Source organism: Lathyrus oleraceus, chromosome 2 (assembly GCF_024323335.1).
Source record: "Lathyrus oleraceus cultivar Zhongwan6 chromosome 2, CAAS_Psat_ZW6_1.0, whole genome shotgun sequence".
NCBI classification, from domain to species: Eukaryota; Viridiplantae; Streptophyta; class Magnoliopsida; order Fabales; family Fabaceae; genus Lathyrus; species Lathyrus oleraceus.
The window spans coordinates 22,168,703-22,195,445 of NC_066580.1; the positions used below are offsets into that span (position 1 = coordinate 22,168,703).

General features: G+C 37.8%; 2 pseudogenes; both read right to left on the bottom strand.

Annotated features, from left to right (window-relative positions):
* Positions 1-8,335: 8,335 nt before the first annotated feature.
* LOC127124286 (uncharacterized) lies at positions 8,336-8,435 on the bottom strand (annotated as a pseudogene).
* Positions 8,436-20,207: 11,772 nt separating this feature from the next.
* LOC127124287 (uncharacterized) lies at positions 20,208-20,307 on the bottom strand (annotated as a pseudogene).
* Between the last annotated feature and the right edge of the window lie 6,436 nt (positions 20,308-26,743).

Consider the following 26,743-nt stretch of genomic DNA (forward strand, 5'->3'; position numbering starts at 1 on the left):
AAATGGCATTATGATTCATAATGCAAAATTACATATCAGTGCATAATTAGAAATGAAATTATAATCCATATCATTCCCATAATTCATTACATTCCAAAACAGCATAACAAAACATCAAAATAGAAATCATAAATTAGAAATCATGGTTGACTTGAAACAGCTCCCCCCCCCCTATTTTGAAGTATTTTTTTCTTTTTGGGTGGTGGCTGAGTTGAAGGTGTTAATGTTGCCTGACTGGTAGGTGCTTGTGGTGGTTGACTAGTAGGTGGTGCTTGACTAGGAAGTTCCTCTAGTGGAAGACTGGGAGGTGCTTGTAGCATTGGTAGCTTACATGTGGTCATGTTGTAACCATCCTTATGGAAACTAATACACTTGATTCCATGTTTTTCTCATTTCACCATTCTCCAGCCTTCTTGTTCCTTTTCTTATTGGGACTACCAGGTTGTCTCTATATGGGTGGTGGTTGTAGATTAACAGTGTCATCTTTTGTCCATAAAGTTTTCCCAATAATTTGATAAAGCATTGATGCATAACAAGCATCACAGTGTTCCTCTTTATAATAGTCAGGCACAAAATCCTTAATTTCTTAGTTTTGATTATTCATGCATGACATTTCATGAAAGCATGGTAGTCATGTCCGCATCCACATTCTACAAGAGCATTCTTTTTTAGAAAGATTAACTGCGTATTTTTCTCCATTAAATGATCTATGCCTAACCTCGTAGTCATATTCACATGCATGTCTGTAACACATGTATAAAGCACAATATGATGATAATACAATTGTAAGATAATCATATTACATGTTGAAAGCACAATATGATCAGATTACCTCACAATCCAATGGTTTTTTTTTGTGACTCCTTTTCCATCCTCTTTTTGATATTTTGTAGAGTTGTACCTTCATATTTTACAATCATTTTCCTATTTGACTCCCATCTCTATATAAGATACACTCTTATTTATTCAAGCATAGTGACAATAGGCTTGGTTCTTGGAGTTACAAATACAGAGTTGCAAGCCTCTTACATATTATTCACCAAAGTGTCACCAAGATTTTCCTTTAATAGTTTATGGCCATAATTATGAATTCTTGTATATTTATCCCTAAATGAACCACCCACAATATAAATAGCAAGTGTCTTTGCTCTATATGCAAGTGTCTTGCTGATCCATACATTACATTTTTCATGTGTTTTTTCCATTATATCAGCCAACTTAAAAGTTGGATTCTCTCTAACATTACTTTGAATATTTTTTCCTAACCACTTGGAAGTAAGGAACCCAACCTTGTAATCCCTGCTACATTTATGCTTGTCCATTATTTTCCTCAATTTCCAAGTCTCTTCATCTTGGATATTTGCACAGTATGCCTCACATGGACAACCTAACATGTATGTCACTCTTATCCTCTTATCATTTTTCTTAAATTTTAGGTTCCTTATATAATATACATCATAAGTTCCTTATTCCCTCTTTAAATTCATTATTTGTAGCAAAATAAGTACCTAATTCCCACTTGTAGTCTTCCATTCTTTTATGAGGCTTGAAGGTTACAAAGCCATCCTTTAATATTGTCATTTTCACTATCATAATGATAAGGTAACTCATCACTATCATATTCCTTAATATCACTTAATCCTCTTAAAATTTCCTTTAAGACCTCGCATTTTTCATTCACATCATCAAGTGAACCACTCCTTTCACATGATCCTTCCATTTCGCTTTGTTTATATGGTCTTCCAACCTTGGCTTTCCCATTCCCCTTGTCTTTAGACTTTCCCACCCCTTGCCTTTCCCATTCCCTTTTGTGAGGTAAAAGATCCCTTATCCTTATTTTAATGATGTCAAACCTTTTTAGTTGCTCATAATGTGTGCTTTGGATGGTGTCATCATATCATAAAATGCACTCATCCTCCAACATGCTCAAAGTATAAGTGAAATGAGTTCATGCATATAGGAGCATTTCATAGATGTGAATAGTGCACTTGATAATCATTGGTACCTTAGGTTCATAAGAAAATGGTTTGAATTGACCAAAATATCAAAAACTCATTTTTGACTGTTTAAGAATTTTGAGTTGACTCATGACTTGGAGCGTAACTCTCGGGTCTGAACAGGTTGAGTCATGAGTCGACATATAACTTAGAGCAGTAGAACTGTGAGTAGAATCATGAATCGACTCAACTCTGGAAAAACCTGTTTGAGTTGACTCATCCCCTGTTTGAGTCGACTCATTGGTTGTTTCATTTGAACCATGTTGCCACGGGTCTGAATGGGTCGAGTCATGAGTCGACTCAACTCTGGAAAAACCCAGTTTGAGTCGACTCATCCCTTGTTTGAGTCGACTCATCTCCTGCTTCATTTGAGTAGTTTTTGCCTCGGGTCTGAACAGGTCGAGTGACCTGTGCGAACAGATCGACTGGTCGCTGTTGGCACTCAATTTTCTACTGTGCATTTTTGTAAAATTATTCTATTATGTCTGTTACTTTGTCCATGTATCATATAAATATTCTATAGTCTCTTCTTCAACAATTAACAAGAAAAGTGAAAGATATACACCAAAGTGCTCTTCATCTTCATTCTCCATTGCATTTCTCAACAAATACACATAACATTTTTTGTTGATCATTGTGCATTGTTGTGGTGATAACGTCCAAATAGGATTGTGTAATCTTAGTTTAGGTTGAGGCTTTGTGTGGGTTTTTCTTGAATAAAACCATTAGGGTTTTGTCCTCCAAGAATTAGGGGGTTTTGCACTAACCTTTGCTTCACAGATTCAACTGAGTGAAAAGTTTAAAGAACGGTGGGTTTGGTCAAACAAGTAACGGTAATCGGAGGATTGTGAAGAAAGCTTAGGGTTCAAGCGACTTGCAATCAAAATCAGTCAAGCTGAAGTTTTGGAGAACACGGAGTTCTTGTAATAAGGTAGTTGTAACCGGAGGTTTGTTCGAAGCGCTTGAAGGACTTGGTTAACTCGAATCAAGGGGAGAGAAGCGAATAGGATCTGCAACAACACTAGGGGTTGATTGGTGGGGATCATTTATGCTCTTGTATCAACTTTGCAACTTAATAATAAATATATCTCAATTCTAGATTTAGAATTGAGGGCAGACGTACCCTAAGCAAGGCTGGTAGGGGAACTGCCTAAACAAATTCGGTGTTGTTCTCTCTTTCTCTTAAAAATTATGCATTAATTATGTTTTGTGTGAAATTAATAGTAAAATCAATCTCGCTTTATTGTTGTGCATAGTAACTGTTCGATAAATTGGTCCAATCACTTTGATTGCAACTGAGTAAAATTTTGCACATTCAATTTGAGTGAAATTGAGACTTGGTGAGGAGATCTCACCAAGTGTTTAATAAAATTAATCTCACACAAATCTATTAATATTTTACTTGCTCTCTTATTGTGTTAACGCATTATTAGAGGTAGCGATATGAAGGATCGTGGTAGTTAATCGATTGATTTAGATAGTGGTTTATTATCTCTATCATAGTTATTCCATTCGGTTTCACGCATATCTGATCTTTCCATTAACGGGTCATTTAGGCGATTGTAATCTAGAGAGCTTTCGCAACCTTTGAAAACATTTTTAAAAAGCGCTAAATTTCAAATATTGATCTATTCAACCCCTCTTATAGATTGGTACTATCGTCTAACAAGTGGTATCACGAGCGGCGGTTCATCTAGTGCTTCGCATATAACTTTTTAGAAAATGAGTAACGATCCTAAAGGGACGTATAATGGGGCACCTTTTTTTACCGGTGAAAACTACAGTTATTGGAAAGATTGTATGCGTATCCATATCAACTCTATTAATAGGAAGGTGTGGAAAGTCATCCAAGATGGTCCTATGGAAATAACCATGACCAATGCGGATGGTGTTGTTATACCTAAACCTGAAGTACAATGCAATGAAGAAGATGAAAAAAAGTATAGCTATGATTGGAAAGCCAAAAACATACCCATCTCCGCCTTAGGTGTTGATGAGTATTATAGGGTTTCCCATTGTACTAGTGCTAAAGCTATGTGGGACTCATTGCAAATTACCCATGAGGGAACCAATGATGTCAAACTAGCTAGAATCAACACTCTAACTCAAGAATTTGATCTTTTTCATATGGAGGATGGTGAAACCATTGCCGATATGCAAAATCGATTTTCTCATCTAATCAATTGGTTAAATGCTCTTGATAGAACTACCCCTAATGATGTTGCTACTAACAAAATCTTAATATGTCTTAACGGGGATTGGCTACCAAAGGTCACCGCGATTAAGGAAGCCAACGATCTAAGAACATTGGACATGACAACATTGTTTGGTAAGATTCAAGAGCATGAGCAAGAGCTCATGAACCTTGTGAAACATGAGAAGAGTCAAAAGAAGGAAAAGAAGGAGAAAGCTAAGGACACTGAAATGAAGTTTATCGCTTTAAAGGCTTCAAGATATAAGTCATCCACCAATCATGCGTGTGAGAGTGAATCAAGTGATGATGATAAAGATTCGAATGAAGACATGGGGTTGTTTGTAAGGAGGTATAACTGATACCTTAGAAAGAATGAAATTCAACATTCGGATAAAAATCTTGTCAACTATAGAAGACAATCAAAATTCCCGAATCGAGAGGAAGGTAAGATAATTAAGTCAAAAGGATCATGCCATAATTGCGGAAAGGCCGGTCACTATAAGTCAGATTGTCCCTTGTTGAAGAAAGACAAAGGAAGAGACAAACGTCACAACAAATCTAGCAAAGCTAGAAGAGCATACATTGCATGGGAGAGCGATAGTGAGTCCTCAAACGATGATAACTCAAGTGATGAAGAAGAAAATGTCAATATTTATCTTACAGCTCATCAAAAGAAGAAAAAGAATGTAAGTCATTCTAAGTATAATCATGTTGATAAAATTTCTTATTTGGATTTGCAAAATGCCTTTAGTACTCTACACAATGAGGCCAAGGAAACTTTTCAACGCTTGGCCTCAAATAAGAAAAAAAATTGTTATTTAGAAAAGAAGATTTCTGATTCCTAAAAGGAATTAGAAACTCTTAAGAAATCTATGATAGAGGTTACTAAAGGCAAAACTGAAGATGATAAGGGATTTTGGTTTAGATGGTCTGGATGTGAAACTTGTCACATTTGGCAAAGAGAAGTTAGAACTCTTCAAGATAAATTAGACAAGGTTTTACAACCTAAAGTTACCTTTGTTATTGATCAATCACATTTTAGAAGTAACATGAATAATCCTTATCAAAAGTACACTTATATGGTAAAGGATCAAGTTAGCAAAAGCAACTCTCATCCAAACTTAAATTGTCTATATTGTTGCAAAAGGGGACATATTATTGCTAAATGTCAATTTAGGAGATTCTTGGCTCCTAAAGGCATTTTTTAATGGTTGCCCAAATGCAACCAAAGTTTCACTCACACACTAGGACACAATGAAAATTGGATACCTCCTTCCCTTGTTTAAATGTGTAGGTGGAATGTCTTGAGGATACGGAGAGAACATAGGTTCTCGATAGTGGATGCTCAAGACACATGACGGGTGACATTTCCTTGTTCTTTGACTTTGTGGCTAAGAAGAAAGGGTTTGTAACCTACGATGATAATAACAAGGGAGTTATACTCGGAAAAGGTAGTGTAGGTAATCCCTCCTCTACTACTATCTCAAACGTCCTTTTAGTTAAAGGCCTTAAGCACAATCTCATTAGTATTAGCCAATTATGTGACAAAGGATATAAAGTATCATTTTCAAAAGATTGTTGCATGATTAAACATAATGATAAAAATAATGATGTGATTAAGGGATGGAGGGAAAATAATGTATACATGTTTGACTTGAATGAAGTATCTTTGACTAGCGCTAAATGTCTCGTCTCCATGAGTGAAGACTCGTGGCTTTGGCATAGGTGATAACACGAAATTATATCACATTTTAAGACTTAATTCAATTAGATTATATTATCATTTACTTTAGTTTATCTCATTTTATCAGATATTATGCAGTATTTCCTTGCTATTTATGTCAGGTATCCATTTTGAAGCAAAAGTGAAAAAGGGAAGAAAAGGAGGTGTAGAAAGGAGTAAAAAAAAACAAATATCAAAGACCAAGCCCAGCCCAAAGAAAGCGCACGTTGTGCCTGTGACGGGCGTCACAAGGGTTGTGACGAGCGTCACACTAAAAGCACCCCTGTGACGAGCGTCACACATGGTGTGACGAGCGTCACACCATTCCACTAGCTTTTTGGCGCAAGTCACGCCCTCAGAAGAATTGAAGAGACGTTGAGAGAGTTCGTGTCCTATGCCCACGCCGTGTATTTAGCCATGCTGAAGACTCGTGGGAAACAAAAAGCAGTTAGAAGCACTACTATAAATAGCTACATTAGAAACCTAAAAGGGTTCCGCTTCCTCTCCCCTCTTTTGCCGTCTACTCTGCCGAAGCTTTTCAAACCTTCTGTTTTAGCTTTTGCTTATTTTTCTTTTCCAGCATTGTTTATTTTATTTATTTCTTTTGCAAGCTTTACATTCTTTTTCCCTTGCAAATTTACCTTTCCCGTTTTAGCTTTTAGATATTTTTCGCATAATAGTTTCTACACCGGAAACTATTGTGCAACTTTATACCGGATTTAACCTTACGTTATATTCCAGTTTTATTTCCTTGATTTAATTTACTGTTTAATTGAAGAATCCAAGAACAAATCCTACCGGCTTGTGGTGGAGTGTTCAAGACTATTGTATTACGCATTCAGGTTCTTTAATCGTTATTTAATATTTTGTTTTATTATTTATCTATATTATCTGCCTGGAATGAGTCTGTTTATGCATGATATAAGTTCTTATTTATTTAGCATGTCTGGCTAATTTGCCTAGGTATCGGTATGTAAAGTAAGCAGAATAAGGGATCAAGACTGAGTCGGTCTATCTAAACTTAAAATCAAAATCAATCTTTTTACGGTTTCAACTTACAGGTTTAATGACAAGATTTTTTACAAAAGTAAAAGACATAAAGAAGTTAAAATCAATAGAGCGAGAGTTTGAGATTTTAACTGGACAGTGTAAGTTAGGCATTAATTCTAGATCAGGGCGAGAGCAAGTTTTAGAGTTAATTAAATTCTGACCTTTTCCAAAAAGTATTTTTAAAGATTGAATGTGAGGACGAGAGTTAAGCATTTGGATTTAATTATATAACCTAAGTCAACAGAGCGAGAGTTTGAGATAAGGGTGTTTAAAACGGTCAGTATTTTCTTAAAAAGAGTTTCCGCAACTTTATTGTTTTCATAATATGGTTTTTGACTTAATTATAAGTGACAGCAACATTAATATAAAATCATGGTTTATTCAACAGAGCGAGAGTTTGAGATAGAACCTTTAACCAATAAAGTTAACCGAAACGATTCATTTTACAACTAAGAAACCGACAAAGACTTGATTCCCTAGTTTTGACGAACTACATACCGATATCCGTCTTATTAATATTTAATCTAGATATTAGTTTAGCTCTTAGTTTTTCCCAAACAATCAAACATTTTCACCTTAGATTTACGTAGTAACCTTAGATAACGGTATATCGATTCATAAGTCCCTGTGGGATCGATATCTTTTAAAACTACGCGATAGAACTGTGCACTTGCAGTTTGTATCCCATTCTCGACTCACCCAGTCGAGCGATCAAGTTTTTGGCGCCGTTGCCGGGGACTTTTATTCAATCGATATCGTAACTCTTCCGTTACGCTGTAGAGACTAAGGTTTCTTTTTCTTCTATTTTCTTTCTTTCGTTGATTTGTATGCCACGCACTCGCTCTCAAGGCGAACCGCTCTATTTACGAATCAACGATATCGAACTATATCTCCGTGTCTTTCGACGAATTCGGGAATATCGTGCTGAAAACAATCTCCCTCCTATAGAACTTCCTGATCTCAAAGATTTTCCTTCTTTAACCGAGATGGCAGAACCAGCTCGTGCTCTTAGAGATTACGCCGCTCCATCGCAAGATGAACCGCATTCAAGTATTGCTCCGCCCGCAATCGAAGCAAACAACTTTGAACTTAAACCTTCGTTGTTGCAGGCTGTGCAACAGAACCAATTCTCTGGAAATCTTACCGAAGATCCAAACCTTCATTTATCCGTATTTGTCCAATACGCTGATACTGTTAAAGCTAATGGTGTCACTTCAGAGGCAATTCGACTTCGTCTTTTTCCTTTCTCATTAAGAGATAGCGCTAGAAGATGGCTTCAATCTCTTCCTTCCAACTCAGTCACCACATGGAACGAGTTGAAGAAAGTTTTTCTTGCCCGATATTTTCCGCCAAGCAAAACAGCTATGTTAAGAGCCCAGATAAACGGATTTAAACAGAAAGACAACGAGTCTCTTTTCGAAGCATGGGAAAGATACAAAGACATGATGAGACTTTGCCCACACCATGGTTTGGAAGACTGGTTAGTAATTCACACATTTTATAATGGTCTCTTATATAACACAAGGTTAACAATAGACGCCGCTGCAGGTGGTGCACTAATGAATAAACCTTATGCTGATGCTTACCAGCTTATCGAGAGCATGGCCCAAAACCACTATCAGTGGGGAACCGAACGAACGAATGTGGAAAAACCTCAACCGAAAACTAGCATGTACGAGATAAGTAACCTTGATCACGTCAATGCAAAAGTGGATGCTTTGGTCCAGAAGATTGAAAGTTTAAACGTATCACCTCCAGCCGCCGTGGTTGCTATAACTCAGAATTGCGAGGTCTGTGGAATCCAAGGCCACACTCCTGCGGAATGTCAACTCTTGACTGGAATCCAAGCAGAGCAAGTAAACTATGCTCAAGGAAGCCCCTATTTGAATACCTATAACCCAAATTGGAAGAACCATCCAAACTTTTCATATAAGAGTAATAATGCTTTATACGCACCTGGACAGTCCCCAAATCAAGCCCCATCTATACCTCCGGGATATCAGAAACAGAATCCTAACAATAATACCCCTAGAAAATCCAACTTGGAAATCATGATGGAAAACTTTATAGCTTCCCAACAACAAACCAATAAAGATTTCTTAAACCAGAACATACACACTGGCGAACAACTTAAACAACTAGCAAGCAAAGTAGATGCCTTGGCTACCCATAACAAAATGCTGGAAACACAAATATCACAAGTAGCTCAACAACAAGCACCTACTGCTGCCCCAACTGGTACATTCCCTGGACAGCCCCAACCCAATCCGAGAAGCCAAGCTCATGCAATTATATTAAGAAATGGAACGGAAGTGGAAGGACCGTCTGACCCAAGGATAGAAAACCAAAACCCTAAGAAATCTACTGAGGAAAGTGAACCTAAGGAAAAGGAAGAGAGTAATAAGGAAACCCTAGAAAAGAAGGAACCTTATGTACCTCCACCACCTTACAAACCACCTATACCTTACCCTCAAAGGCTTGTTAAAACCAAAGATGTAGGCCAATTTAGAAAATTTGTTGATCTCCTTAAGCAATTAAACGTTACAATTCCGTTTACCGAAGCTATTACGCAGATGCCCTCATATGCTAAATTCTTAAAAGAAATCCTTTCTAATAAGAGGAAACTTGAGGATAGCGAAACCGTTACACTCCCTGCCGAATGTAGCGCTATAATCCAAAACATGCCCCCTAAACTCAAGGATCCGGGTAGTTTCTCTATACCCTGTCACATAGGAAAATTTGTCATCGACAAAGCCTTATGCGATTTAGGAGCCGGAATTAGCGTTATGCCTTTATCCATATGTAAGAAACTGGAAATGGGAGAATTAAGACCGACCAAAATGTCTGTGCAATTAGCAGATCGTTCCATCAAATATCCTGTAGGAATCCTTGAAAACGTTCCCGTACGCATAGGTCAGTTTTACATTCCCACTGACTTCACAATTATGGACATTAGAGAAGATGATACTACACCTATTATACTAGGAAGACCATTCTTAGCAACTGCCGGTGCAATCATAGACGTAAAACGAGGACGACTCACCTTCGAAGTAGGTGAAGAGAAAATTGAATTCATTCTTTCCCAATTCTTGAAAGCACCTGCAATAGAAGATACATGTTACTTCATGGATATCATCGATGAATGCATAAAAGAAGCAAAGTCAGGAGAAGACAAATCATCAGACTATCTTTTAGAGGACAAATCTAACCAATGTTTAGCAATAACACCGGACCCTACGCAGTGTCTTAACAAACCAACCCCTGATTTGAAAACACTTCCCAAAAATCTGAGATATGAATTCCTAGACTTAGAACTTGAACGACCTGTGATAGTTAATGCCGATCTAGGAAGACTCGAAACAGAAAAACTCCTACATATCTTAAGAAAATACCCAACCGCACTAGGATACCACATAACCGATCTTAAAGGAATAAGCCCTTCTATTTGTATGCACCGCATCATGTTAGAAGAAGACTGTAAAACCTCTAGGGAACACCAGAGAAGACTAAATCTGATCCTAAGTGAGGTAGTAAAGAAAGAAATAACCAAGTTATTGGAAGCAGGTATTATATATCCTATATCTGATAGCAAATGGGTTAGTCCTGTACACGTTGTACCAAAGAAAGGAGGCATAACCGTTATTGAAAACGAAAAAGGAGAAACTATAACTAAACGAATCGAATCGGGATGGAGAATGTGCATTGATTATAGGAAACTAAACAAAGCAACCCGAAAAGATCATTTCCCTTTACCATTCATTGACCAAATGTTAGAACGATTAGCTAAACATTCACATTTCTGTTATTTAGACGGTTATTCAGGCTTCTTTCAAATACCAATTCACCCTGATGACCAAGAAAAGACAACATTCACATGCCCTTTTGGTACCTTCGCTTATAGACGAATGCCGTTTGGTCTGTGTAATGCCCCTGCAACTTTTCAAAGATGCATGATGGCGATTTTCGCCGACTTTCTCGAAAACATCATGGAAGTATTTATGGATGACTTTTCTGTATACGGACAAAGTTTCGAAGAATGCCTTGAAAACCTGGAAAGAGTTCTTGAGCGATGTGTAAAAGTAAACTTAGTACTTAATTGGGAAAAGTGCCACTTTATGGTACAAGAAGGAATTGTTTTAGGACACATCATCTCGAACAGAGGAATTGAAGTAGACAAAGCCAAGATAGAGGTAATCGAAAATCTTCAACCCCCAAGAACCGTGAGAGAAATACGAAGCTTTTTAGGACACGCCGGTTTTTACCGACGATTCATCAAAGACTTCTCTAAGATAACTAAACCCTTAACCGGACTGTTGATGAAAGATGCTGAATTCATATTCGACGATAACTGTTTAAAAGCATTTCAAACTCTTAAACAAGCATTGATCTCCGCACCCATTATGCAGACACCAGACTGGAATGAACCATTCGAAATAATGTGTGATGCCAGTGATTATGCTGTAGATGCTGTTCTAGGACAAAGAAAGGATAAAAAGCTTCATGTTATATATTACGCTAGCAGAACCCTGGATGAAGCGCAGATGAATTATGCCACAACCGAGAAAGAACTCCTAGCAGTGGTATTTGCGCTAGATAAATTTCGTTCTTACCTGGTAGGAGCCAAAATAATAGTTTACACTGATCACGCTGCTATCAGGTACCTTTTAACAAAAAAGGATGCTAAACCTAGACTCCTAAGATGGATCTTGTTACTACAAGAATTCGACTTAGAAATCAAGGACAAGAAAGGAACTGAAAACGTAGTAGCAGACCATCTCTCTAGACTTGAGAACCTTGAACCGGAAAGAACATCCATTAATGATGATTTCTCGTATGATAAACTCATAGCTACTTTGGAAGAGAACAACTCCGACATGCAAGTAGAAACCACCTTAGCTATATCTGTCACACCATGGTACGCTGATCTAGTCAATTATTTAGCTGCCGGAATAGTTCCACCTACTTTATCTTACCAGCAGAAGAAACGATTCTTCCACGACATAAAACACTATTACTGGGATGATCCCTTACTTTTCAAAAGAGGCCCCGATGGTATTTTCCGTCGATGCATACCCGAAGAAGAGGTAGAAAATATAATCCAACACTGTCACTCTGCGCCTTATGGTGGACACACAAGTACATCCAAGACCTGCTCTAAAATCCTACAAGCTGGCTTTTATTGGCCAACTATATGGAAGGACGTACATGCGGCTATTAAGGAGTGTGACAGATGTCAACGCACGGGAAACATATCTAGACGTGACGAGATGCCACAAAAAGGTATTTTGGAAGTAGAGATTTTTGACGTGTGGGGGATAGACTTCATGGGACCTTTCCCATCCTCTTTCGGTAACAAATACATACTCGTGGCAGTTGACTACGTATCAAAATGGATCGAAGCTATAGCTTCTCCAACAAATGACACCCGAGTAGTAACTAGACTCTTTAAAAATATAATATTTCCGAGATTTGGCATCCCAAGAATAGTAGTCAGTGATGGTGGATCACACTTTATATCCAAGGTACTCGAAAAACTACTACTTAAATATGGAGTGAGACATAGGATAGCAACACCTTACCACCCTCAAACCAGTGGACAAGTGGAAGTATCTAACAGAGAAATCAAGCAAATACTAGAAAAAACGGTCGCCACTTCAAGGAAAGATTGGTCATTGAAATTACCAGAAGCTTTATGGGCATACCGAACTGCTTATAAAACTCCCATAGGGACGACCCCATTTAAGCTCATTTATGGAAAATCCTGTCACCTCCCGGTAGAATTAGAACATAAAGCCTATTGGGCTATTAGAAATTTAAATTTGAATTATAAAGCCGCCGGTGAAAAGAGAATCCTTGACATAAACGAATTAGAGGAACTCAGAAGAGACGCCTATGAAAATGCCAGAATCTATAAAGAAAGAACAAAACAATGGCATGACAAGCGTATATCAAGGAAAATCTTCAAGCAAGGCGACGCAGTACTTTTGTTTAACTCTAGACTAAAGTTATTCCCGGGAAAACTACGATCCAGATGGTCAGGACCTTTTCATATCACTAAAATCTTTCCCAGTGGAGCGGTAGAAATAAAAGGACAATCTACAGAACCGTTCACCGTAAACGGGCAACGTCTGAAACATTATCACTATGCGGAAACCAACGAGGATTCGTAAATTCTACACTTAGACGAAACGCCCCCAGGACTCATAGACTATATTTAACAATTTCTTTGTCGAGCTTGCGACTTTTAAACAAAGCGCTTAGTGGGAGACAACCCACAAATTAATTTGTTATTTTACTATTCTATTATTATTATCATTTCCTTATTTTTCTCTTAATTATTCTTTTAATTTCTATTTAGTATTCATTATTGATTTATTCAAAAAGAAAAAAAATATATCTATATATAATAATAATAATTCTTTTCTTCTTTCGGCATTTGGCCAAATCCTGACTTAAACTCATGTTTCTTTTCTCTAGCTAACACTAACCAGATGGGACATTCTGATCGTATGGGTATCAAGTTCAGAGGAATGGCTCAGAAACGAAAGTTTGAAGAACTAGCCGCTAGAGAGATGCTACCTAGTTTATATGCTGATGATTGGGCTATGACTGCCCTTGGATTGAGACAGAGTGTCCTGTTTTTGCTGAATCAGATAGGATGGGAGACCTCCCCTATCCTGAGACATTTCACCACCTACCGGAGACTCACACTAGAATTCCTTAGTTCATTAATCTATCTACCTAGCCATGGAAAAGGAATTAGCAGAGGTTTTATCCAGTTCAGAATGTTCAATATGGAGTACCAATTTAATATTAGAGACTTCACCAACCTTTTGGGTTTTCCTACCTCCTTTGATACATTCACTGTAAGCCAGGAAGAACTTTTTGAATATAGAGAGCTTGAACACTTTTGGGGTAAGCTGACTGGAAATGATGAGCCCGAAGAACACGAGTTTCTCTCTGGAAACATACATAACCCGGCTTTTCGCTATTTCCATAAGATCCTGACCCACACTTTATTTGGGAAGAAGCCAAATAGTACTTCAGTTTCACGTGATGAACTCTTCATCATATTTTGTGCTTCCCAGAACCGTCCAGTAAACGGTGCTACTTTTATGTTAGCTAATTTGGACCACCTTATCCAGGATGAGCGAGCACCCATTAGAATAGGCGGTTTGATCACTATGATAGGTAATGCTATTGGATTACGTCAGCCTATGCTTGACCTTAGCCCTTTTTGTGGCATTACCACTATGAGTATACCCTTCCTCTTCAACACTATGTTTATAGCAAACATAGGGTCTGATGAGTTCGAGCTTATTATTGATAACCAGGTTCTCTGCCTATTCACCATGCCCGATCCTAGAACTAGTGTTCATAATCAAAGGAACTGGCTCTATAACCTGAATGAAACCCCAACTCCTGCTGGATCCACTGAATCCATCCAGGATTATGAGATTTGTGATGACTATGAGCACTATGTTGACCATATCTCTCTTGCTGAATCTGACCCTCAGACACCTTCAGGCTACTATGATATTGATCCTCCCCCTCAGCCTGCCCTGACCGAAGAATCAGTCATGCCTGATCTCCGACATCATATGCCAGGAACAGATATTAAAACCATCATTGAAGCCTTGATGTCAGAACAAGACGCCCTCAGGGAAGATTTCCATAACTTGAGACTTGAAATCCTAGAATACATGAGCAGCACTGCAAGTCAGTTACGTATCTTACGGCATCATGTTAACTCTTTTGCTCCTCCGGCCAGAGATCCGAAGATAGATGGAATTTAGTTATTTCTTTCTAAGTTATTTAGTTTTAGGCTAGATTTTTCATTAATGTTGTTCGAATTCATGTTTATTTCTATTTCATTTCATTGTTTTTTTTTCCCTGTAATACATTATGATCATTCTTATTGAAGCTGTTTAGTTAATTTTATTATGCAATGGCTATTATGCTCTACTGTTGTTACCTATTATTATTATTATTATACAAAGCAAGTAAGCGTGCACAATACATTAAAATTGCAGACTAAAAATGATCATAAGCAAAATGAAACATTAAAATACCTACCAAAGTAATTCTGTGAGGCGCTGCTGAAAGCCTTTCCAAAAAGAAATGTGTGACGAGCGTCACACTACCCATAACGGACGGCACGCCTATTGCCTGTTACGAGCGTCACAGCCTTGTGACGAGCGTAACGCCCCTCAGACATGTGAACGTTAGGGAGCCGTTGGAGACGAACGTTACACTTTAATTTTTTTTACATTCCCCATTCATTTTTCATTTACCACACTTAATTACTCTTCAACCACTTTTTCTTTTTATCTTCCAATCCTTCTCCTATAAATACCTACCAAAACTTCCTTCATTCACCACAAAACAATTCTCTCATATCAAATACATTTCTTTCCAAATCACCCCTTCAAAAATTCATCACAATGGCGGGAAATCAAAATTTCGGAAATATCATCTTCCGATCCGGAGATGACAACTACCAGCAAGAGCAATTCGAACGTTTCCAACAGCGAGGCGTCGCTTCCACCAGGTACCCCGATTTAACTTGTTTACAACAATTAGGATTACTCCAAGGTATCGAATGGATGCTCCGCCTAGCCGACTTAACCTTCCTTTGCACTCATAATCAACCCACCTACCCATCCCTAACCTTAGAATTCTTAAGTTCATACGACTACACCACTCCCGCCGGTGAAGACGAATTTTTAACCGGTACCGCAACCTTCCGCATGTTCAACACTGAGTACTCCTTAACCCAAAACCAATTGAGTACCATGTTACAATTTCCCATAGAAGGTCAGGTACATCCCAGAATCCCTCCAAACTCAAACTGGAACACAGTTGGCGTTTTTGGCCTTTTTAAGAAAATTACCGGTATAGATACCTACAACTGGGAAGAACTCCTTCTCTCCCATATACATAACCCCACTATCTGGTACTTCATCCGCATCTTACAAAACACAATTTTTGGAAGACCAAACAACAGCAAGGTCAACTCAAAGGAGCTATTTTTCCTCCAATGCGTCTTCGAACCGGATACTCAGGTAAACGCCGCCTCTTTTCTCTTTCATCATATCCGCACCTTATGTGCTAGAGGCCGGCAACCCTTTATAATTGGTGGATTAATAACCTCCATAGCACTTGGCCTACACCTAGGGGATAGACTCCAAACTTTAGAATCCCTACCTCCCCTGTCTATGGATATCAGCTATTGCCGCTCCAGCCGCCTGATTAAAAACAGAGTCGGCGGAGGGTATTATCTTATGGTGAACAACCAGGCTGTCCCAAGCGTTGTTCTACCAAATATCGCCCTAACTGATGTCACAAACCCCGACCGCCACCTCTATGATCTAAACGCTCCTGAAACCACCGAGCCTTTACAAACAAACCCACAAACAGATGAGTTTGAAGAAATGGAACAAGGTGATCATCCTCCTACACAACATTCAGCCCCGCTCAACCCTTCCAGAAATGCAGCCGGCCCATCCTCCCAACGTCGTCGACGAAGAAGGCCTGCGACCAACGACGACATTATGGATGCTATCGATGGAATGCAGGTACAGAATGCAGAGATGATGCAGATGATGCGTCAAATGCAACAGCAACAGGACGCTCGGAATGCCATAACCGACCAGCGGTTTACTGAATTGTTCAGCAGGTTCGACAACTTAGACATACGTCAAAGATCACCAGGTCCAAGAACCAGAGGCGGAAGGCAGCCTTAGTTGTTATTTTCTTTTCATTTCCATTTTGTATTTCCTTCCCTTAAAACATTGAGGACAATGTTTAGTTTAAGTATGGGGGGGAAACAATATTCTTCCTATTACCATTTTTCAAGTATGTTATTTTCCCTTTCATTGTTATTTCCCTTTCTTATTATGAAAAAAAAAAAAATTATTATAATATATATTTATTTTAAGTCAAGTCCCTAGTGTGAAAAATTCTTATTATCTATTCCCCTCAATTTTCTTGAGCCATAACAAAAAAAAATTTTAACACACCCAATAAGTATAAAGGTTGCTTACTTTATAAAACTTGAGTGAGATCAAAACAAAATCATTACCGTAACAACACTCTGAGAACCTCAATATGTTAGATCAGGATAAAGTACCTATTATACCGATTCCTTGAACTTTTAGTTCTATGGCAACCCCAAGTAGTTTATACAGAAGTCAGCACCATCTTAATAGCAAACTACGTGGAGAGCCGATGAATATAAGTGAATGATCCCCAAAGTAACCTAAAATATATAAATATATCAAGAAATGCACTAATTAAATTAGGTGATCCTTACCAGATCATTTAATCTAAAGGTTGCAGATCATGCAAAAGCACAATACGAAAGATCCATTATGAGTTGGTTCAGTAGGAATCTGGTACTGAACTTGGTAAGGCGGACTACGGTTCGATCCCCCGCAATTTGCAATGGACTGAATAATGAAGTTATCCGACTTATGTACCAGAACTTCTAGCTAAAAGCGGATCATAATCACTAACCGGTTACTCCACTATGTGCGCGAAAAGATAAAGGGCTTAATGTGATTTCGCTAGAATGAAAACGGGTAAAATAAGACTAAAGGAACCAGGATAGCTATCATAGGGTACTTGAACTGATTTGCATAGGGTAGGGTTATCTAAGTTGTAACGGTAGTTGTTGATGTCAAGATTAAACTCAAGTCCTCCTAAACAAAAATCCTTTTGCAACCTAGTACGAATTGATGTGTGCTTTGAAATTTCATCTGGCTAAAACTTTTAACAAGTTCTATACTGAATTTTGCTTGAGGACAAGCAAAGATTTAAGTATGGGGGAGTTTGATAACACGAAATTATATCACATTTTAAGACTTAATTCAATTAGATTATATTATCATTTACTTTAGTTTATCTCATTTTATCAGATATTATGCAGTATTTCCTTGCTATTTATGTCAGGTATCCATTTTGAAGCAAAAGTGAAAAAGGGAAGAAAAGGAGGTGTAAAAAGGAATAAAAAGGAAACAAATAACAAAGACCAAGCCCAGCCCAAAGAAAGTGCGCGTTATGACTGTGACGGGCGTCACAAGGGTTGTGACGAGCGTCACACTAAAAGCACTCCTGTGACGAGCGTCACACATGGTGTGACGAACGTCACACCAGTCCCCTATATTTTTGGCGTAAGGAACTCAACTGACCACGTTGAAGCCTACTTCCACGCACGCTTAACCCTCGGAACGAGACCACGCACACGGAAACCCTTGAAAAGTAGTTACACCAGCAGCTGTATAAATAGCAGCTAATTGGGAAGTTTCAAAGGACCGGTTTTTCCACGCTCACATTGCCGAAGCTCTGCCAAATTTTCTTTTCACGCCTTTTGCTTATTTTTTCCTTTCCAGCACTTAGCATTGTTTATTTTATTTATTTCTTTTGCAAGCTTTACATTCTTTTTCCCCTTGCAAATTTACCTTTCCAATTTTAACTTTTAGATATTTTTTCGCATAATAGTTTCTACACCGGAAACTATTGTGCAACTTTATACTGGATTTAACCTTACGTTATATTCCAGTTTTATTTCCTTGATTTAATTTACTGTTCAATTGAAGAATCCAAGAACAAATCCTACCGGCTTGTGGTGGAGTGTTCAAGACCATTGTATTACGCATTCAGGTTCTTTAATCGTTATTTAATATTTTGTTTTATTATTTATCTATATTATCTGCCTGGAATGAGTCTGTTTATGCATGATATAAGTTCTTATTTATTTAGCATGTCTGGCTAATTTGCCTAGGTATCGGTATGTAAAGTAAGCAGAATAAGGGATCAAGACTGAGTCGGTCTATCTAAACTTAAAATCAAAATCAATCTTTTTACGGTTTCAACTTACAGGTTTAATGACAAGATTTTTTACAAAAGTAAAAGACATAAAGAAGTTAAAATCAATAGAGCGAGAGTTTGAGATTTTAACTGGACAGTGTAAGTTAGGCATTAATTCTAGATCAGGGCGAGAGCAAGTTTTAGAGTTAATTAAATTCTGACCTTTTCCAAAAAGTATTTTTAAAGATTGAATGTGAGGACAAGAGTTAAGCATTTGGATTTAATTATATAACTTAAGTCAACAGAGCGAGAGTTTGAGATAAGGGTGTTTAAAACGGTCAGTATTTTCTTAAAAAGAGTTTCCGCAACTTTATTGTTTTCAAAATATGGTTTTTGACTTAATTATAAGTGACAGCAACATTAATATAAAATCATGGTTTATTCAACAGAGCGAGAGTTTGAGATAGAACCTTTAACCAATAAAGTTAACCGAAACGATTCATTTTACAACTAAGAAACCGACAAAGACTTGATTCCCTAGTTTTGACGAACTACATACCGATATCCGTCTTATTAATATTTAATCTAGATATTAGTTTAGCTCTTAGTTTTTCCCAAACAATCAAACATTTTCACCTTAGATTTACGTAGTAACCTTAGATAACGGTATATCGATTCATAAGTCCCTGTGGGATCGATATCTTTTAAAACTACGCGATAGAACTGTGCACTTGCAGTTTGTATCCCATTCTCGACTCACCCAGTCGAGCGATCAAGTTTTTGGCGCCGTTGCCAGGGACTTTTATTCAATCGATATCGTAACTCTTCCGTTACGCTGTAGAGACTAAGGTTTCTTTTTCTTCTATTTTCTTTCTTTCGTTGATTTGTATGCCACGCACTCGCTCTCAAGGCGAACCGCTCTATTTACGAATCAACGATATCGAACTATATCTCTGAGTCTTACGACGAATTCGGGAATATCGTGCTGAAAACAATCTCCCTCCTATAGAACTTCCTGATCTCAAAGATTTTCCTTCTTTAACCGAGATGGCAGAACCAGCTCGTGCTCTTAGAGATTACGCCGCTCCATCGCAAGATGAACCGCATTCAAGTATTGCTCCGCCCGCAATCGAAGCAAACAACTTTGAACTTAAACCTTCGTTGTTGCAGGCTGTGCAACAGAACCAATTCTCTGGAAATCTTACCGAAGATCCAAACCTTCATTTATCCGTATTTGTCCAATACGCTGATACTGTTAAAGCTAATGGTGTCACTTCAGAGGCAATTCGACTTCGTCTTTTTCCTTTCTCATTAAGAGATAGCGCTAGAAGATGGCTTCAATCTCTTCCTTCCAACTCAGTCACCACATGGAACGAGTTGAAGAAAGTTTTTCTTGCCCGATATTTTCCGCCAAGCAAAACAGCTATGTTAAGAGCCCAGATAAACGGATTTAAACAGAAAGACAACGAGTCTCTTTTCGAAGCATGGGAAAGATACAAAGACATGATGAGACTTTGCCCACACCATGGTTTGGAAGACTGGTTAGTAATTCACACATTTTATAATGGTCTCTTATATAACACAAGGTTAACAATAGACGCCGCTGCAGGTGGTGCACTAATGAATAAACCTTATGCTGATGCTTACCAGCTTATCGAGAGCATGGCCCAAAACCACTATCAGTGGGGAACCGAACGAACGAATGTGGAAAAACCTCAACCGAAAACTGGCATGTACGAGATAAGTAACCTTGATCACGTCAATGCAAAAGTGGATGCTTTGGTCCAGAAGATTGAAAGTTTAAACGTATCGCCTCCAGCAGCCGTGGTTGCTATAACTCAGAATTGCGAGGTCTGTGGAATCCAAGGCCACACTCCTGCGGAATGTCAACTCTTGACTGGAATCCAAACAGAGCAAGTAAACTATGCTCAAGGAAGCCCCTATTCGAATACCTATAACCCAAATTGGAAGAACCATCCAAACTTCTCATATAAGAGTAATAATGCTTTATACGCACCTGGACAGTCTCCAAATCAAGCCCCATCTATACCTCCGGGATATCAGAAACCGAATCCTAACAATAATACCCCTAGAAAATCCAACTTGGAAATCATGATGGAAAACTTTATAGCTTCCCAACAACAAACCAATAAAGATTTCTTAAACCAGAACATACACACTGGCGAACAACTTAAACAACTAGCAAGCAAAGTAGATGCCCTGGCTACCCATAACAAAATGCTGGAAACGCAAATATCTCAAGTAGCTCAACAACAAGCACCTACTGCTGCACCAACTGGTACATTCCCTGGACAGCCCCAACCCAATCCGAGAAGCCAAGCTCATGCAATTATATTGAGAAGTGGAACGGAAGTGGAAGGACCGTCTGACCCAAGGATAGAAAACCAAAACCCTAAGAAATCTACTGAGGAAAGTGAACCTAAGGAAAAGGAAGAGAGTAATAAGGAAACCCTAGAAAAGAAGGAACCTTATGTACCTCCACCTCCTTACAAACCACCTATACCTTACCCTCAAAGGCTTGTTAAAACCAAAGATGTAGGCCAATTTAGAAAATTTGTTGATCTCCTTAAACAATTAAACGTTACAATTCCGTTTACCGAAGCTATTACGCAGATGCCCTCATATGCTAAATTCTTAAAAGAAATTCTTTCTATTACGCAGTTTTATTTCCTTGATTTAATTTACTGTTCAATTGAAGAATCCAAGAACAAATCCTACCGGCTTGTGGTGGAGTGTTCAAGACCATTGTATTACGCATTCAGGTTCTTTAATCGTTATTTAATATTTTGTTTTATTATTTATCTATATTATCTGCCTGGAATGAGTCTGTTTATGCATGATATAAGTTCTTATTTATTTAGCATGTCTGGCTAATTTGCCTAGGTATCGGTATGTAAAGTAAGCAGAATAAGGGATCAAGACTGAGTCGGTCTATCTAAACTTAAAATCAAAATCAATCTTTTTACGGTTTCAACTTACAGGTTTAATGACAAGATTTTTTACAAAAGTAAAAGACATAAAGAAGTTAAAATCAATAGAGCGAGAGTTTGAGATTTTAACTGGACAGTGTAAGTTAGGCATTAATTCTAGATCAGGGCGAGAGCAAGTTTTAGAGTTAATTAAATTCTGACCTTTTCCAAAAAGTATTTTTAAAGATTGAATGTGAGGACGAGAGTTAAGCATTTGGATTTAATTATATAACCTAAGTCAACAGAGCGAGAGTTTGAGATAAGGGTGTTTAAAACGGTCAGTATTTTCTTAAAAAGAGTTTTCGCAACTTTATTGTTTTCAAAATATGGTTTTTGACTTAATTATAAGTGACAGCAACATTAATATAAAATCATGGTTTATTCAACAGAGCGAGAGTTTGAGATAGAACCTTTAACCAATAAAGTTAACCGAAACGATTCATTTTACAACTAAGAAACCGACAAAGACTTGATTCCCTAGTTTTGACGAACTACATACCGATATCCGTCTTATTAATATTTAATCTAGATATTAGTTTAGCTCTTAGTTTTTCCCAAACAATCAAACATTTTCACCTTAGATTTACGTAGTAACCTTAGATAACGGTATATCGATTCATAAGTCCCTGTGGGATCGATATCTTTTAAAACTACGCGATAGAACTGTGCACTTGCAGTTTGTATCCCATTCTCGACTCACCCAGTCGAGCGATCAGACTTCAAATCAAGCAACTTGAAGAAGGAACTTTGTGAGCCAAACAAAGTATGGCAATGAGTTACTCAAGCGCTTCGATATGGCAAACTCCAAAGTAATCAACACTTCAATGCCTACTGCGGTTAATATGGATTAGGATGAAAATGGTAAGGTCGTAGACATAAAAAGGTATAGAGGTATGATCGGTTCCCTCCTCTATCTTACCATATCTCGACCAGGTATTATGTTTAGTGTATGTATGTGTGATAGGTATCAATCATGTCCCAAAGAATCACATTTAAAGGCCGACAAGCGCATACGTAGATACCTCTGTGGTACTTCAAAGTATGGGCTTTGGTTTTCTAAGGGAAGTGATTGATCTTTGGTTGGCTACTCCGATTCCGACTTTGTCGGTTGCAAATCGGATAGGAAAAGCACTAATGGCACTTGTCAATTTTAGTCAAATTCCTTAGTGAGTTGGCACAGCAAAAAGCAAGTTTCAGTTGCTTTGTCAACGACCGAGGCGGAATACTTTGATGCGGGTAATTGTTGCGCTCAAATTTTGTGGCTCAAACAACAATTACTCGAATTCAATGTTCAACTTGAACGTATTCCCATTTTTTGTGACAACACAAGCGCCATCAATTTAACCAAAAATCCTATCTACATTCGCGCACTAAACATATTGAAATTCAGCATCACTTCCTTAGGGATCATGTTGAGAAAGGTGATGTTGTCTTCGAGCATGTTGATAGCAAAAATCAACTTGCCGATATTTTCACAAAACCACTTGCGACAGAGCCTTTCTTCCACATCTATAAGGAACTTGGTGTTCTCGACATCTCAGACCGCGTTTAAATCTATATATGATGTCTGCTCTATATCTATGCTTGTCTATTCCTTTATTTATAAGTGAGGGCTGTAACACCCCGATGAAATAAGGCTAATTATTTAATTTAAATTAATAGTATATTTATTAATTTAATTAAATAATTGGAAATATTATTGGATTTTATTATTGGAATATAAAGTTGGAATATATATATAAAGGTCCAATTTGGTAAAAAGGGTTTTCACGTGAAAACAGAGAACACGTAATATTGGGAGAAAAGAGAAGAACTGAGAAAGGGAGAAGAAGAGGCTAGGGCTCAGAGGAGGATTCACGATTGTTGAAGGTCGAAGAATCAATTGCCGGATTAACTCAGGTAAGGGGGGTTTATCGTCGTTTAATGGGTATTATGGGTTAACATGTGATGGGTAGTAATAAGCTATTGATTTGACCCTAATTGGGATGTTGAATGCTGAAAAATTGAGATGAATAAGTTATGTTAAAGCTGTAATTGAATCTGTAATTGGATGAGTCTTGATTTTCCGGAAGTGTAGCTTCTTACGGAATTGAAATCGAAGGTCCGGAAGTCCTCCAACGGCGGAAAATGCGGAGAATTCTGCATTCTGCTTAGTGTTAGCGCAGGAACAGCTTTCTGTCTTGCATTAACCGGTTAACCCAGGGTGTTAACCGGTTAACACTGTTATGAATTGTGAAATATTGCTGTTTGTCTTGCGTTAACCGGTTAACCCAGGGTGTTAACCGGTTAACACTGTTAAAATGTGCCAGGAAGCGTGTTCTGTGTTGCGTTAACTGGTTAACCCAGGGCGTTAACCGGTTAACACTGTTTGAAAAATGAAAAAGTGATATTTAATTGTTGTGTACAATTGAGGATTTGCCTATATTGGTGTATGATATCGGAGGGATCATTTTCCCGTTGTTTTGAGCTGTATAGGTATTAGTAGAGTGTGCTAATACTGTGATTGATTATGTGGCATGACATGATATGATTATGTGATAAATATGTTGATGATGTATGATTGTATGCATGATGCTGTGGATATATATATTATGTATGCAATTGTGAATGGACTGTTTATGGCTTAGAGTGTGAGCATATGTCCATTGTGGATGATGGTTGATGTTTGCATGACTAAGTGATTTAGCTTGCATATTGTGGCCTTTATGGTGGTAGCTAATTCCCATGGTGAGGAATTAGTGAGTGAGTTATTGTGGATTGTTGTTGATGTTTGCATGCTAGGTGATTAGCGTGCATAGCATAGCCCTTGGGGTGGTAGCTAATTCCCATGGTGAGGAATTAGTGAGTGAGTCACTAGGTCTCAAATGAGTGGGACTAGTGAGCTTGGTAGCCGTATCTGGATTTGATCGGTGAGGTTGAACTATATGTTCACGAATAGTCGGTACCGCATGCATGGAGTCTCATTGCATAATGTATGTATGGCGTATAATATGAATGGATGTATTCCAATATTATACGTGTGTTTTATGTTGGATTGAGTATGATTATGATTTTGAGTTGATGTTGCCGTTGCTGAATGTGTGATCTGATTTGGGTGATGAAATGTGTTAATTTACTTAGCATTACATGGTATTTTATAATGCTTATTATATCGATTGAGGAACTCACCCTTACGACTATGTTTCAGGTAACGAGCAGTGATTGAGTAGAAGCTAGTCATTGGAGTCTAGTGTAGTTCCTTAGTGGGTCATGCTCTGGTAGATGTAACATCGGGACGGGATGTTTTACCTTGTTTTCATTTTGGTTGTTGAACAACTATACATGTAATGTGTTACATGTTTTGCATGTTGTTAATTTCTATCCGCTGCGAATTATGCAAATGTTTATTTTGATGAATAAATGAGCATGACGAGTTAATTTGGAACATGGTGTGAAGTGTCAAGTGTGACACCCTTAAATTGCATATCTACTCTGATTTATGTTTGGTTGTTTTAATTAATTATTGGGGGTATTTTAGAAAGGTGTTACAAGGGCACTCATCGTCTATCATCATTGGAGGTAATATCATTCCTATCTATTTGACCTATATTGATCAACTATGTATGTATATACTTGATCTATGTAATTCTTGATGTTCATTTTATGGTTTGATCTAAGTTTGATCAATTTCTATGTTTGAATTATACTTGAACTTGCTTAGGTATCATATTTAACATGCATGTTATTATATTTAGTTATTTTTCTTAAAGTTTATGCTAAACGAATGTGGCAATGTTATTTACTTATTTTCTTTGGCTCCGTGCAATACTTATGCCTATAATTCTTACATTGACTTCATGTTATGTGCATGGTTGTTAATGTCTATCTGTTGCAAAGTAGTTGACTAAGTGCTTATAAAAATCTTTGTTTCACGTTGACTGTATCATTGTTTCTTTTTGATATTGTCAAAGGGGGAGAAGCAATGAAAACACAATAGCAGATTTATAATAGCAGAATTTTTGAAGGCATGCATAAAATCAGGGGAAGGATGTCTATTAAAGTACGCGATTGTGCCACGGTTTGCCATCATCAAAAGGGGGGAGTATGTGAGGGCAAAGATCCTTTATCCTTATTTTAATAATGTCAAACCTTTTTAGTTGCTCATATGTGTGCTTTGGACAGTGTCATCATATCATAGAATGCTTATCCTCCAACATGCTCAAAGTATAATTGAAATGTGTCCATGCATATAGGAGCATTTCATAGATGTGAATAATGCACTTGATCATCATTGGTACCTTAGGTTCATAAGAAAATGGTTTGAATTGACCAAAATATCAAAAACTCATTTTTGACGGTTTAAGAATTTTGAGTTGACTCATGACTTGGAGCGTAACTCTCGGGTCTGAACAGGTCGAGTTATAAGTCGACTCATGACTTGGAGCAGTAGAACTATGAGTCGACTCATGAATTGGAGCGTAACTCTCGGGTCTGAACAGGTCGAGTCATGAGTCGACTAAACTCTGGAAAAACCTATTTGAGTTGACTTATCCCCTGTTTGAGTCGACTCATTGGTTGTTTCATTTGAACCATGTTGCCACGGGTCTGAACAGGTCGAGTCATGAATCGACTCAACTCTAGAAAAACCCTGTTTGAGTCGACTCATCCCCTGTTTGAGTCGACTCATCACCTGCTTCATTTGAGTATTTTTTTTCCTCGGGTCTGAATAGGTCGAGTGACCTGTGTGAACAGGTCGACTGGTCGTTGTTGGCACTCAATTTTCTACTATGCATTTTTGCAAAATTATTCTGTTATGTCTGTTACTTTGTCCATGCGTCATATAAATATTCTAGAGTCTCTTCTTCAACAATTAACTATAAAAGTGAAAGATATGCACCAAAGTGCTCTTCATCTTCATTCTCCATTGATTTCTCAACAAATACACATAACAATTTTTGTTGATCATTGTGCATTATTGTGGTGATAACGTCCAAATAGG